The following is a 13,321-nucleotide window of genomic DNA, read 5'->3' as shown; positions in this document are numbered from 1 at the left end:
TAACTGTTTGTTCCAACTGTCAAATCCCAGGTGACTATCCGCATGCAGTTTTCAAAAGTCCCAGTCCACATTCTATTGGCTGGTCCTCAGCTGTCTTCTGATTGGTCAGCCGGCTGTTATACGCATCACAGTCGTCCTGTTCCGCCTCCTCTTCCTGGTTCCCTCCTCTGGCCTCCATTCCCCAGCCTTGTCTTGCCACAGAACCAGTTCCCGCGAGCAGTGGCTGCCCTCCTTCGCCCTTTGACCCCTCTGCAGGGTTCTTGTGGGCCCAGGGGAGGGACGGAGGAAGGGACGGAGAGAGTCGGTGGCAGGCGCAGTCTCCACCCTCCAGGGTACCCCCTCCTCCTCCTCCAACCCACCGCGCCACCGACCTATGGCCCAGCGCCCACGGAGTGACACACCCGTTGGCATGCCACTGCCACCGGAGCAGGTCCAGGGCCGAGAGCTCCTCCTGACAGGGCTGGCACTGCATGTGATCCAGAGCATCAAGAGGGGCATGGCCCAGCAGAGAAGGAGAAAGGGCTCCCCGCCTGCTCCTCCCTTGCGCCCCAAGCTCTGGGCCTGGTCCCCCTCTACCGCCCTGAGCGGCTGGTGCCTTCAGGGCTGCCTGCCTGGGCTGCCGCCGGCCTCCCTCCTCCAGCTCAAGCAGCAGATCCACACGGAGTGACAGGTTGGTGGGAAGGGAGCGTAGAGACCGGGGAAGGGGCCATGGCCAGGCCAGGAGGAGGGAGTGCGGAGGCTGGGGGAGGGACCAACAAATTTGTGCCAACAAATGGGGGCGAGAATCGTGCCAAAAAACAGTGACTCCAAAAGGTTCCTATTCATAGTGTGAATGAAGGACCTTTTGGAATCGTTTAGCATAGTGAAGCAGAGCCAGATCGGGAGTCGGGCTTTTCAGTAAGTGGGAATGACGCCTTTATTGTTGTTGTGTGCCTTCGAGTCATTTCCGACTTATGGTGACCTTAAGGTCAGCCTATCATGGAGTTTTCTAGGCAAGATTTGTTCAGAGGAGAATTGCCATTGCCTTCTTCTGAGGGTGAGAGTGTGTGACTTGCCCAAGGTCACCCTGTGGGTTTTCATGGCTGAGTCAGAATTTGAACCCTGGTCTCCAGAGTCATGGTCCAATGCCCAAACCACTACATCACCCTGGCTCACTTTTTACATTTTGCAACACGTTAATTTTATTACAGTCTCCTTTTGCTCTTAATTATACTCTGAATTTTTGCTGTTAATGGATTTGCTGTATGGCCAACAGGTTCACCTCTGGATGTTTTTAGAAAGAAACAAGTTGGGCATCCTGATTTTCCAGATAAACACATCTATATCTTTGAAAGGAAAGGATGAGAGCTGCTAGGCTGGGCAGGGCATACAGAAATACTTGAAAGGGCAACCAGTCACTGCTGCTTTTTCCATGGAGCTTACTGTTATCACGGTGTTACAGCCTTTCCTCTGCCCTTTAGAACTGGTGAACAATGTATGGGCCTCTAGTTTTTGCTGGACTACACCTGACATCATGCTTCACCATCCTGGAACCTGCAGCAAACTGTGAAATCGTTTCAACCAAATAATACCAGTGACTGCCACAGACTTCAATGTGGAGGAGAATCAGCATGGCGTAGTGGCTTGAGTGTTGGAATATGGAGACCAGGGTTCAAATCCCATCTCAGCCATGAAACCCACCGGGTGATCTTAGGCAAGTCACACTCTCTCGGGCTCAGGGGAAGGCAATGGCAAATCTTACCAAGAAAAACCCATGATAGGGCCTTGGAGTCACCAGAAGTTGGAAAGGACTTGAAGGCACACAGTACACATACAAAGTACAATTTTAAGCTTTCGTCTTGCTCAAGAGTGCTGTAAGTGTCTTGCAAGCCAACAAAAACGTGTTTGAGTCTATAGTAAAACACATCACATATCGTATAGCTACAAAATAAACCCTACAAAACGAATTTATGTAAAGGGTTCTTAGCGTTTACTTGGCAGCATCCTACATTTTTCTTCTTCTTTTTTGGCATTTTTTTAATTGAACATAAAAATAATTTACAAGTCAATATACTTCTTGTTACATCTTATTTGTTAAGCAGTATAGCATTTCCGTTACCTCTATAATTTCATTAATCTGAATATCACCTTAAATTTCCTCTTTCCTATGTTGTATATGCTCTACTTCTATATATAAATCATATCTTACTCCCTCAGAATAGCGTACTCTATCCTATATTATAACATAGTGTGTTTATCTTCCCACAATTTTGCTACCTTTTTCCATTTTTCATCATATTGCTGAGATGAGTTATTATTTATGTATGCTGATAACGTATCAAGTATAGCTAATTCCTTTGTTACCCATTCATCTATTGCAGGAACTATATTAGATTTCCAATATCTTGCATATATTAGACAGGCAGCCGTTATCATATATAATAGAACATTTAACTCATCTTGAACCAGGTTATCGTCTATAATATCGGTTATATTCAGTAGGAAGAGTTTGGGACTTAGTGGAATATTTTTCTTTACAATTTGTGTAATATTTATATAAATCATTTTCCAGAATTTTTTTGCTTTGTGGTATAGCGTTCCTTCTTTCTTCCTACATTTCCAACAGTTTTTATTACCATTTCCCCCTATTTTCGCTATCTTCATGGGTGTCATATACCATCTGTAAAAGATCTTAAAATAGTTTTCTTTTAAATTACTGCATCTTGTAAACTTTAAATTCTTTTTCCAAACGTTTTCCCAACTCGCAGGAGGAATTTGTTTTCCTATATTTTGTGCCCACTTAACCATGTTTGTTTTAACCCTTTCCTCATATAATTCCCATTCCAGAAGATATTTATACATTTTTTACATATGTTATCCCCTATCTCCCCATATTATTTTGTCAAATTCAGTTATCTCTCTTTCTATACCTTGTTCTTGTATATCTCTTCTAAAGTCTTCTTTTATTTGGCAATATTTTAACCAATTATTTCCCGAACCAGTTTTTGAATTTGCGTCCTTTAATTTAGTTTCATCTAATTGTCTCATTCCTGTTAGGATAGCCTCATATCTGATCCACCTTCTTGAACCCTCCCTTTCTGTTTTATTGAATGCTTCATGTGGTGATGTCCATATTGGTAGTTTTCTATAAAAAATAATGTTTGTGCTTATTCCACATTCTCAACAAAGCTTTTCTTATAAAATGTTGATTAATTATTTTTTTGTATATTTGGATTTCCCATAACAAATAAATGCATGCCACCCTATTTTAATATTACATCCTTCCAGTTCTAATAATTTAGGGTTGTTTAATTGTATCCAATCCTTTATCCATATCAGCGAGCAGGCACTGTAATATATTATCATCGTTCCTTATTTGGCTTATTAACAATTCAGTTATCGTTATGAAGAGCAATGGTGATAGAGGACACCCTTGATGGGTTCCTTTATGAATCTCAATTACATTTCTTTTTCCTCCATTCACATTTCTTTTTGTGAATTGTTTTTTATAGATATTATTTATCCAATTTGCAAATCTTCCTGTAACTCCATCACTATTTCTAAAAAAAAATCTCAATTCACGTTGTCAAACGCTTTTTCAATATCTAAGAATGCCATTCCTAGTTTCCTTTCTTTATAAATTTCAAAAAATTCTATTACATCCAATACTGTCCTGATATTGTCTTTCGTGTATCTCCCTGGTAGGAAACCCGCCTGGTCTTCTTGAATCCAGGACAATAGTGTTTTCTTTCACCATTCTGCAAAGATAGATGTGTAAATTTTACAATCAATATTTAACAGTGAGATTGGGCGGTAATTAGTTATTTGTTCTAAATCTTTATTCTCTTTTGGTAACAATGTTGTTAATGAGTGGCACCATGAATCTGGGAATTTACCATAATCGATTCCTTGAATGGTTTTTAAAAGTGGAGATAATTAATTCTTGTTTAAATGTCTTATAGAATTTTGATGTTAGACCATCTGGACCTGGCACTTTATTATCCTTTAATTTTTTGATTGCATTGTCTGCTTCTTGCGCTGTAATTAGGGCATTCAATTCATTTAGTTGTTGCTCTGTTATTCTAGTTATTTGTTCTCTCCTTATGTATTCTCTCATGTTTTCTCCTGAGATGTCTCAACTCCATAGCCCACCCGGAAGCCGGTTTGAAATGGGTCTAGAAAATCTGTTTCTTCCAAGATCCCTTGAAGCTGGAAAGCAACTGCTCTCTCGATCACTTTCCCTAAAAAAAGCAGCAGCGAAACAGGCCGATAATTATTCCGAATCAGGGGGTCCAGGGAGGGCTTTTTTAGTAGAGGTTTTACTACTGCTGATTTTAAGCTCGGTGGAAAATGCCCCTCCCTGAAGGATGAATTAATTATACGGCGTAACATAGAGGTTACTGCCGTTCCCCCCTGGGCCACCAGCCATGAAGGACAGGGATCGAGAGAGCATGTTGTCTCCCTAACACTTCAAAGAATTTTGTCCACTTCCTCGGTACTCACAAACTCAAAATGATCCAGTCTAATGGAGTCCACGGAAGCTCTGGAACCCTCTCTTATAGGATCTGAAGAAATACTGGCGTCGAGATCAGCCCTTAGCCGAGAGATTTTATCCGCGAAGAAGTTGTTAAATTCGTCACAGCAGGCTTTAGATGGTTCTAAAATAGGGTTGAGGGAGGGCGGCAGTTGTGTTAGCTCCCTCACTACCCTGAACAGCTCTGCCGGACGCGACTCTGCGGACGCATTACGTGCAGCATAAAACGAATGTTTAGCTGCACTTATTGCCACTTCATAAGCCTTCAAAAGAGACTCAAGGAGTGCCTTGTCAGCTAAGTGATGATGTCTTCACCAGTTGCGCTCTAGTTGTTGCACAGCCCGCTTCCTATCCTTGAGGTCTTCCGTGTACCAGGGTTGCTTATTGGAAGCAGGCTGGAAAGGATGCTTGGGAGCGATACTGTGTATAGCCCTGGAGAGATCTCTATCCCAGGTGTTAGTCAGGGCATAAACAGAGTCGCCGTCAGTTCCAACCATATAAGCCTCTAGGGCTTCTTGGAACCTTTTGGGTTCCATCAGCCTTCGAGGGTGGACCATCCTAATAGGTCCTCCACCCCCAGAGGGGCTTATGGTAGAAGCCTTGATTCGAGCCTCAACCAGGAAATGGTCCGTCCGTGACAGGGCAGAGACATTAAAGACCTCTGCCCACAGAGTGTCCGTGTCCGTATTAAAGACAACATCGAGAGTATTACCAGCGCAATGCGTGGGCCCTGAAACCAATTGGGACAGGCCCATGGCAGTCATAGTAGCCATGAACTCCCAAGCCACACCTGTTGGATCTTGACTGGCCTCGAAAGGGATATTGAGGTCCCCCAGAACAAGAAGCCTAGGAGACTCCAACACCAGTTCCGAGACCAGTTGTGTCAGCTCGGCTAGGGAGTCTGTTAGCGCACGGGGTGGAGGGTAGACCAACAGAATCCCCAGTCTGTCCCTGGTATTCAGGGTCAGGTAAATACACTCGATGAAATCAGTTTTACGGACCTGGTTCCTGGTCAAAGGAAGGGTGTTCTTATAGACCAAGGCAACACCGCCCCCCCCCCCCCCCGCCCACCTAACCTGATCTGGTCCTTTACTGAGTACCTGTCTGGAAGGGCCTGTGCCCACACTTCTTCACTCTCAGGCCCAAGCCAGGTCGCAGTTCTTATCTTGAATGAGATCGCAAATTATGTGGGTCTTATTCCTAACTGACCTGGCATTGCACATGAGCAGAGACAGGGTCTGTGGTACAGTTGGACTGACCCTCAGTTATCTTTGGTTAGGAGAGTGGATGGAAGGAGAGATAGATATTAAGCATCGATCTCACCTTCCTTTCTATATGTTACTACACAAGGTAAAGCTGTGTGTATGATACTGTATCTCTCTAATGTTGCTATTTATTTGTGTGGCAACTATTGCCATTCCATAAAGGGATCTACAATAATTGCAACCTCTGAGTAACCTGAGTGCAAAAAAGAAGAGTAAGGCTTATACAGGCTGAGGCTTCGTAGGATGCCAAAGGAATGGGGCTGGGGGACACCATGAGTTACCCCACCAGGAAAGCCTATGAGAATTATAAAGCAATGACAAGGGATGCTTTTAATGTTACCACTTGCTTGTGTCACAATTGTTGCCAGTCCATTTAGGGATATATACTGGAATTGCCATCAGTGAGTAACCTGAGAGTGAAAAGGAAGACGTAAGGCTTTTCAATGGTCTTTCTTGGGAGGAGGCCAATGAAATGGGGGAACATAGTGAGTTACCCCTTCAGGTAAGATTATGTATATGATAGAACAAGATAAAGGGATCAATGTATTATTGCCACTTGCTTGTCTCACAACTGTGGCCTTTCCTTTCAGGGCTATACACTGGAATTGCCATCTATGAGGAACCTGAGAGCAAACAAGAAAACATAAAGGTTTTGCATGGTACTAGTATGGAAGTTGCCAACGGAATGGGCGAAGACCATGAGTTTCCCCACAGCATATTACTGTAATGTGAAGGGATACTCCTACTGTTGCCACCTGCTTGTGTCACAACTGTTGCCTGTCCTTTCAGGGATATATACTGGAATTCCCATGTATGAGTAACCTGAGTGAAAAAAAGAAGACATACGGCATTTACGTGGTCCTGCTTGGGAAGATGCCAATGGAATTGGGAGACACCATGAGTTACCCCACCAGGCAAGACTATGTATATGAAAACACAATTTAAATTAATCCTTTTAATGTTGCCACTTGATTGTATGTAAACTGTTGCGTTTCGTTTCAGGGGTATATACTGGAATTCCCATCTATGAGTAACCTGAGTGTGGAAAAGAAGACATCAGGCTTTTGCATGGTCCTACTTCGCAGGATACCAATGGAATTGGGAGACACCATGAGTTACTCGACCAGGTAAGGCTATGTATATCATTCCACAATATAAAAGGATCATTACAACTTTACCACTAGCTTGTGTCACAACTTTTGCCTTTCCTTTCAGGGCTGTGCATTAGAATTGCCATCTATGAGTAACCTGAGTGTGGAAAAGAAGACTAATACTTTTTCATGGTGAGGCTTTGTTGGATTCCTATCTAATGGGGATACACCATGAGTTAACCCAACAGGTAAGGTTTTGAGTATATTTCGGTAATGTGACGCGATCCTCCTACTGTTGCCACTTGCTTGTGTCACAACTGTTGCCTTTCCTTTCAGGGCTATGCACTGGAATTGCGATCTATGAGTAACCTGAGTGCGAAAATGATGACATAAAGCTTTTGCATGGTCCTGCTATGGAGGTTGAATGGGCGTAGACCATGAGTTTCCCCACCAGGTAAGGCTATGAATATGTTACTGTAATGTGAAGGGACCTCCTACTGTTGCCACCTGCTTGTCTCATAATTGTGGCCTTTCCTTTCAGGGCTATACACTGGAATTACAATCCATAAGTAACCTGAGTGCAAACAAGAAGACATAAAGCTCTTGCATGGTCCTGCTATGGAGTTTGACAATGGAATGGGCGGGCATCGTGACTTACCACACCAGGTAAGGCTATGTATATGACACCACAATACAAAGCGTTCCTTTTAATATTGTCACTAGCTTGGCACACAGTTGTGGCCTTTCCTTTCAAGGCTATCCACTGGAATTGCCATCTATGAGTAACCTGAGTGCAAACAAGAAGACATAAAGCTTTTGCATGGTCCTGCTATGGAGTTTGCCAATGTATATGTTACTTTAATGTCAAGGGACATCCTTCTGTTGCCAACTTCTTTTGTCATAACTGTGGCCTTTCCTTTCAGGGGTATCTACTGGAATTGCCATCTATGAGTAACCTGAGTGCGGAAAAGAAGACATGAAGCTTTAGCATCGTCCTGCTATGCAGGTTGTCAATGGAGTGGGTGTGCACCGTGACTTACAACACCAGGTCAAGCTATGTATATGATACCACAATATACAGTGCTCCTTTTAATATTGTCACTAGCTTGTCACACAACTGTGGCCTTTCCTTTCAAGGCTATCCCCTGGAATTGCCATCTATGAGTAACCTGAGTGCAAACAAGAAGACATAAAGCTTTTGCATGGTCCTGCTATGGAGGTTGAATGGGCGTAGACCATGAGTTTCCTAACCAGGTAAGGCTATGAATATGTTACTGTAATGTGAAGGGACCTCCTACTGTTGCCACCTGCTTGTGTCATAATTGTGGCCTTTCCTTTCAGGGCTATACACTGGAATTACTATCAATAAGTAACCTGAGTTTGGAAAAGAAGACATCAGGCTTTTGCCTGGTCCTGCTAGCGAGGATACCATTGGAACTGGGAAACATCAAAGATTAGCGCTCCCCCCCCCCCCCCCCAACATGGAAACTCTGTATATGATAGAACAATTTGAATGGATCCTTTTATTCTTGCCACTTGCTTATGTCACAACTGTTGCCATTCCATTCGGGGCTTTATACTGGAATTCCCATCTATGAGTAACCTGAGTGAAAAAGAAGTCGTAAGGCTTTTCCATGGTCTTACTTGGGAGGATGCCAATGGAGTGGCGTAACATCGTGAGATACCCCTCCGGGAAAGACTATATATATTATCCCACAATATAAAGGGAGCAATTTATTATTGCCACTGGCTTGTCTCACAACTGTGGCCTTTCCTTTCAAGGCTATCCACTGGAATTGCCATCTATGAGTAACCTGAGTACGAAAAAGAAGACATGAAGCTTTTGCATGGTCCTGCTGTGGATGTTGCCAATGGAATGGGGGGAAACCGTGCGTTACCCCACCAGGTAAGGCTATGTATATGATTCCATAATATAAAAGGATTGTTTTAATTTTACCACTAGCTTGTGTCCCAACTTTTGCCTTTCCTTTCACGGCTATGCATTAGAATTGCCATCTATGAGTAACCTGAGTGTGGAAAAGAAGTCTAATACTTTTGCATGGTGGGGCTTCGTTGGATTCCTATCTATTGGGAATACACCATGAGTTAAACCACCAGGTAAGGTTTTTGAGTATATTTCTGTAATGTGAAGGGATCCTCCCACTATTGCCACTTGCTTGTGTCACAACTGTTGCCTTTCCTTTCAGGGCTATGCACTGGCATTGCCATTTATGAGTAACATGAGTACGAAAAAGAAGACATGAAGCTTTTGCATGGTCCTGCTATGGAGGTTGAATGGTTGTAGATCATGAATTTCCCCACCAGGTAAGGCTATGAATATGTTATTGTAATGTGAAGGGAGCTCTTACTGTTACCACCTGCTTGTGTCATCATTGTGGCCTTTCCTTTCAGGGCTATGCACTGGCATTGCCAGTTGTGAGTAACATGAGTGCGAAAATGAAGACATAAAGCTTTTGCATTGTCCTGCTATGGAGGTTGCCAATGGAATGGGCGTAAATCGTGAGTTTCCCCACCAGGTAAGGCTGTGGGCATCTTACTGTAATGTAAAGTGATCCTCCTACTGTTGCCACCTGCTTGTGTCACAACTGTTGCCATTCTATTCAGGGCTATACACTGGAATTGCCATCTGTAAGTAACCTGAGTGCAAACAAGAAGACATCAAACTTTTGCATGGTCCTGCTATGGAGGTTGAATGGTTGTAGACCATGAGTTTCCCCACCAGGTAAGGCTGTGAATATGTTATTGTAATGTGAAGGGACCTCCTACTGTTGCCACCTGCTTGTGTCATAATTGTGGCCTTTCCTTTCAGGAGTGTCTACTGGAATTGCCATGTATGACTAGCCTGCGTGCAAACAAGAAGACATAAAGCTTTTGCATGGTCCTGCTATGGAGTTTGCCAATGGAATGGGCGGGCACGTGACTTACCACACCAGGTAAGGCTATGTATATGTTACTGTAATGTCAAGGGACCTCCTACTGTTGCCACCTGCTTGTGTCATAATTGTGGCCTTTCCTTTCAGGGCTATACACTGGAATTACAATCAATAAGTAACCTGAGTTTGGAAAAGAAGACATCAGGCTTTTGCCTGGTCCTGCTTGGGAGGATACCATTGGAATTGGGAGACATCATGAATTATCGCCCCCCCAACATGGAAACTCTGTCAACGTAGAACAATTTGAATGGATCCTTTTATTCTTGCCACTTGCTTATGTCACAACTGTTACGATTCCATTCGGGGCTTTATACTGGAATTCCCGTCTATGAGTAACCTGAGTGAAAAAGAAGTCGTAAGGCTTTTCCATGGTCTTACTTGGGAAGATGCCAATGGAGTGGCGGAACATCGTGAGTTACCCCTCCAGGTAAGACTATGTATATTATCCCACAATATAAAGGGATCAATTTATTATTGCCACTGGCTTGTCTCACAACTGTGGCCTTTCCTTTCAAGGCTATCCACTGGAATTGCCATCTATGAGTAACCTGAGTACGAAAAAGAAGACATGAAGCTTTTGCATGGTCCTGCTGTGGAGGTTGAATGGTTGTAGACCATGAGTTTCCCCACCAGGTAAGTCTGTGAATATGTTATTGTAATGTGAAGGGAGCTCCTACTTTTGCCACCTGCTTGTGTCATAACTGTGGCCTTTCCTTTCAGCGGTATCTACTGGAATTGCCATGTATGAGTCACCTGACTGCAGAAAAGAAGACATGAAGCTTTTGCATAGTCCTGCTATGGAGGTTGCCATTGGAATGGGTGTGCACCGTGACTTACCACACCAGGTCAGGCTATGTATATGATACCACAATACAAAGCGCTCTTTTTAATATTGTCACTAGCTTGTCACACAACTGTGGCCTTTCCTTTCAAGGCTATCCATTCCAATTGCAATCTATGAGTAACCTGAGTACGAAAAAGAAGACATGAAGCTTTTGCATGGTCCTGCTGTGGAGGTTGCCAATGGAATGGGGGGAAACCATGCGTTACCCCACCAGGTAAGGCTATGTATATGATTCCATAATATAAAAGGATTGTTTTAATTTTACCACTAGCTTGTGTCCCAACTTTTGCCTTTCCTTTCAGGGCTATGCATTAGAATTGCCATCTATGAGTAACCTGAGTGTGGAAAAGAAGACTAATACTTTTGCATGGTGTGGCTTCGTTGGATTCCTATCTATTGGGAATACACCATGAGTTAAACCACCAGGTAAGGTTTTTGAGTATATTTCTGTAATGTGAAGGGATCCTCCAACTATTGCCACTTGCTTGTGTCACAACTGTTGCCTTTCCTTTCAGGGCTATGCACTGGCATTGCCAGCTGTGAGTAATATGAGTGCGAAAATGAAGACATAAAGCTTTTGCATGGTCCTGCTATGGAGGTTGCCAATGGAATGGGCGTAAACCGTGAGTTTCCCCACCAGGTAAGGCTGTGAGCATCTTACTGTAATGTAAAGTAATTTTCCTACTGTTACCACCTGCTTGTGTCACAACTGTTGCCTTTCTATTCAGGGCTATACACTGGAATTGCCATCTGTAAGTAACCTGAGTGCAAACAAGAAGACATCAAGCTTTTGCATGGTCCTGCTATGGAGGTTAAATGGGCATAGAACATGAGTTTCCCCACCAGGTAAGGCTATGAATATGTTACTATAATGTGAAGGGAGCTCCTACTGTTGCCACCTGCTTGTGTCACAATTGTGGCCTTTCCTTTCAGGGGTATCTACTGGAATTGCCATGTATGAGTAACCTGCGTGCAAACAAGAAGCCATAAAGCTTTTGCATGGTCCTGCTATGGGTTTGCCAAGGAATGGGCGGGCACCGTGACTTACCACACCAGGTAAGGCTATGTATATGTTACTGTAATGTCAAGGGACCTCCTACTGTTGCCACCTGGTTGTGTCATAACTGTGGCCTTTCCTTACAGGGCTATACACTGGAATTACAATCAATAAGTAACCTTAGTTTGGAAAAGAAGACATCAGGCTTTTGCCTGGTCCTGCTTGGGAGGATACCATTGGAATTGGGAGACATCATGAATTATCGCCCCCCCAACATGGAAACTCTGTACACGATAGAACAATTTGAATGGATCCTTTTATTCTTGCCACTTGCTTATGTCACAACTGTTACGATTCCATTCGGGGCTTTATACTGGAATTCCCGTCTATGAGTAACCTGAGTGAAAAAGAAGTCGTAAGGCTTTTCCATGGTCTTACTTGGGAAGATGCCAATGGAGTGGCGGAACATCGTGAGTTACCCCTCCAGGTAAGACTATGTATATTATCCCACAATATAAAGGGATCAATTTATTATTGCCACTGGCTTGTCTCACAACTGTGGCCTTTCCTTTCAAGGCTATCCACTGGAATTGCCATCTATGAGTAACCTGAGTACGAAAAAGAAGACATGAAGCTTTTGCATGGTCCTGCTGTGGAGGTTGAATGGTTGTAGACCATGAGTTTCCCCACCAGGTAAGTCTGTGAATATGTTATTGTAATGTGAAGGGAGCTCCTACTTTTGCCACCTGCTTGTGTCATAACTGTGGCCTTTCCTTTCAGCGGTATCTACTGGAATTGCCATGTATGAGTCACCTGACTGCAGAAAAGAAGACATGAAGCTTTTGCATAGTCCTGCTATGGAGGTTGCCATTGGAATGGGTGTGCACCGTGACTTACCACACCAGGTCAGGCTATGTATATGATACCACAATACAAAGCGCTCTTTTTAATATTGTCACTAGCTTGTCACACAACTGTGGCCTTTCCTTTCAAGGCTATCCATTCCAATTGCAATCTATGAGTAACCTGAGTACGAAAAAGAAGACATGAAGCTTTTGCATGGTCCTGCTGTGGAGGTTGCCAATGGAATGGGGGGAAACCATGCGTTACCCCACCAGGTAAGGCTATGTATATGATTCCATAATATAAAAGGATTGTTTTAATTTTACCACTAGCTTGTGTCCCAACTTTTGCCTTTCCTTTCAGGGCTATGCATTAGAATTGCCATCTATGAGTAACCTGAGTGTGGAAAAGAAGACTAATACTTTTGCATGGTGTGGCTTCGTTGGATTCCTATCTATTGGGAATACACCATGAGTTAAACCACCAGGTAAGGTTTTTGAGTATATTTCTGTAATGTGAAGGGATCCTCCAACTATTGCCACTTGCTTGTGTCACAACTGTTGCCTTTCCTTTCAGGGCTATGCACTGGCATTGCCAGCTGTGAGTAATATGAGTGCGAAAATGAAGACATAAAGCTTTTGCATGGTCCTGCTATGGAGGTTGCCAATGGAATGGGCGTAAACCGTGAGTTTCCCCACCAGGTAAGGCTGTGAGCATCTTACTGTAATGTAAAGTAATTTTCCTACTGTTACCACCTGCTTGTGTCACAACTGTTGCCTTTCTATTCAGGGCTATACACTGGAATTGCCATCTG

This window comes from Sceloporus occidentalis, unplaced genomic scaffold (genome assembly GCF_023333645.1).
Source record: "Sceloporus occidentalis isolate IW3139 unplaced genomic scaffold, rSceOcc1.0.p SCAF_1, whole genome shotgun sequence".
In the NCBI taxonomy this organism is placed as follows: domain Eukaryota; kingdom Metazoa; phylum Chordata; class Lepidosauria; order Squamata; family Phrynosomatidae; genus Sceloporus; species Sceloporus occidentalis.
This window is presented reverse-complemented; position numbering follows the sequence as displayed.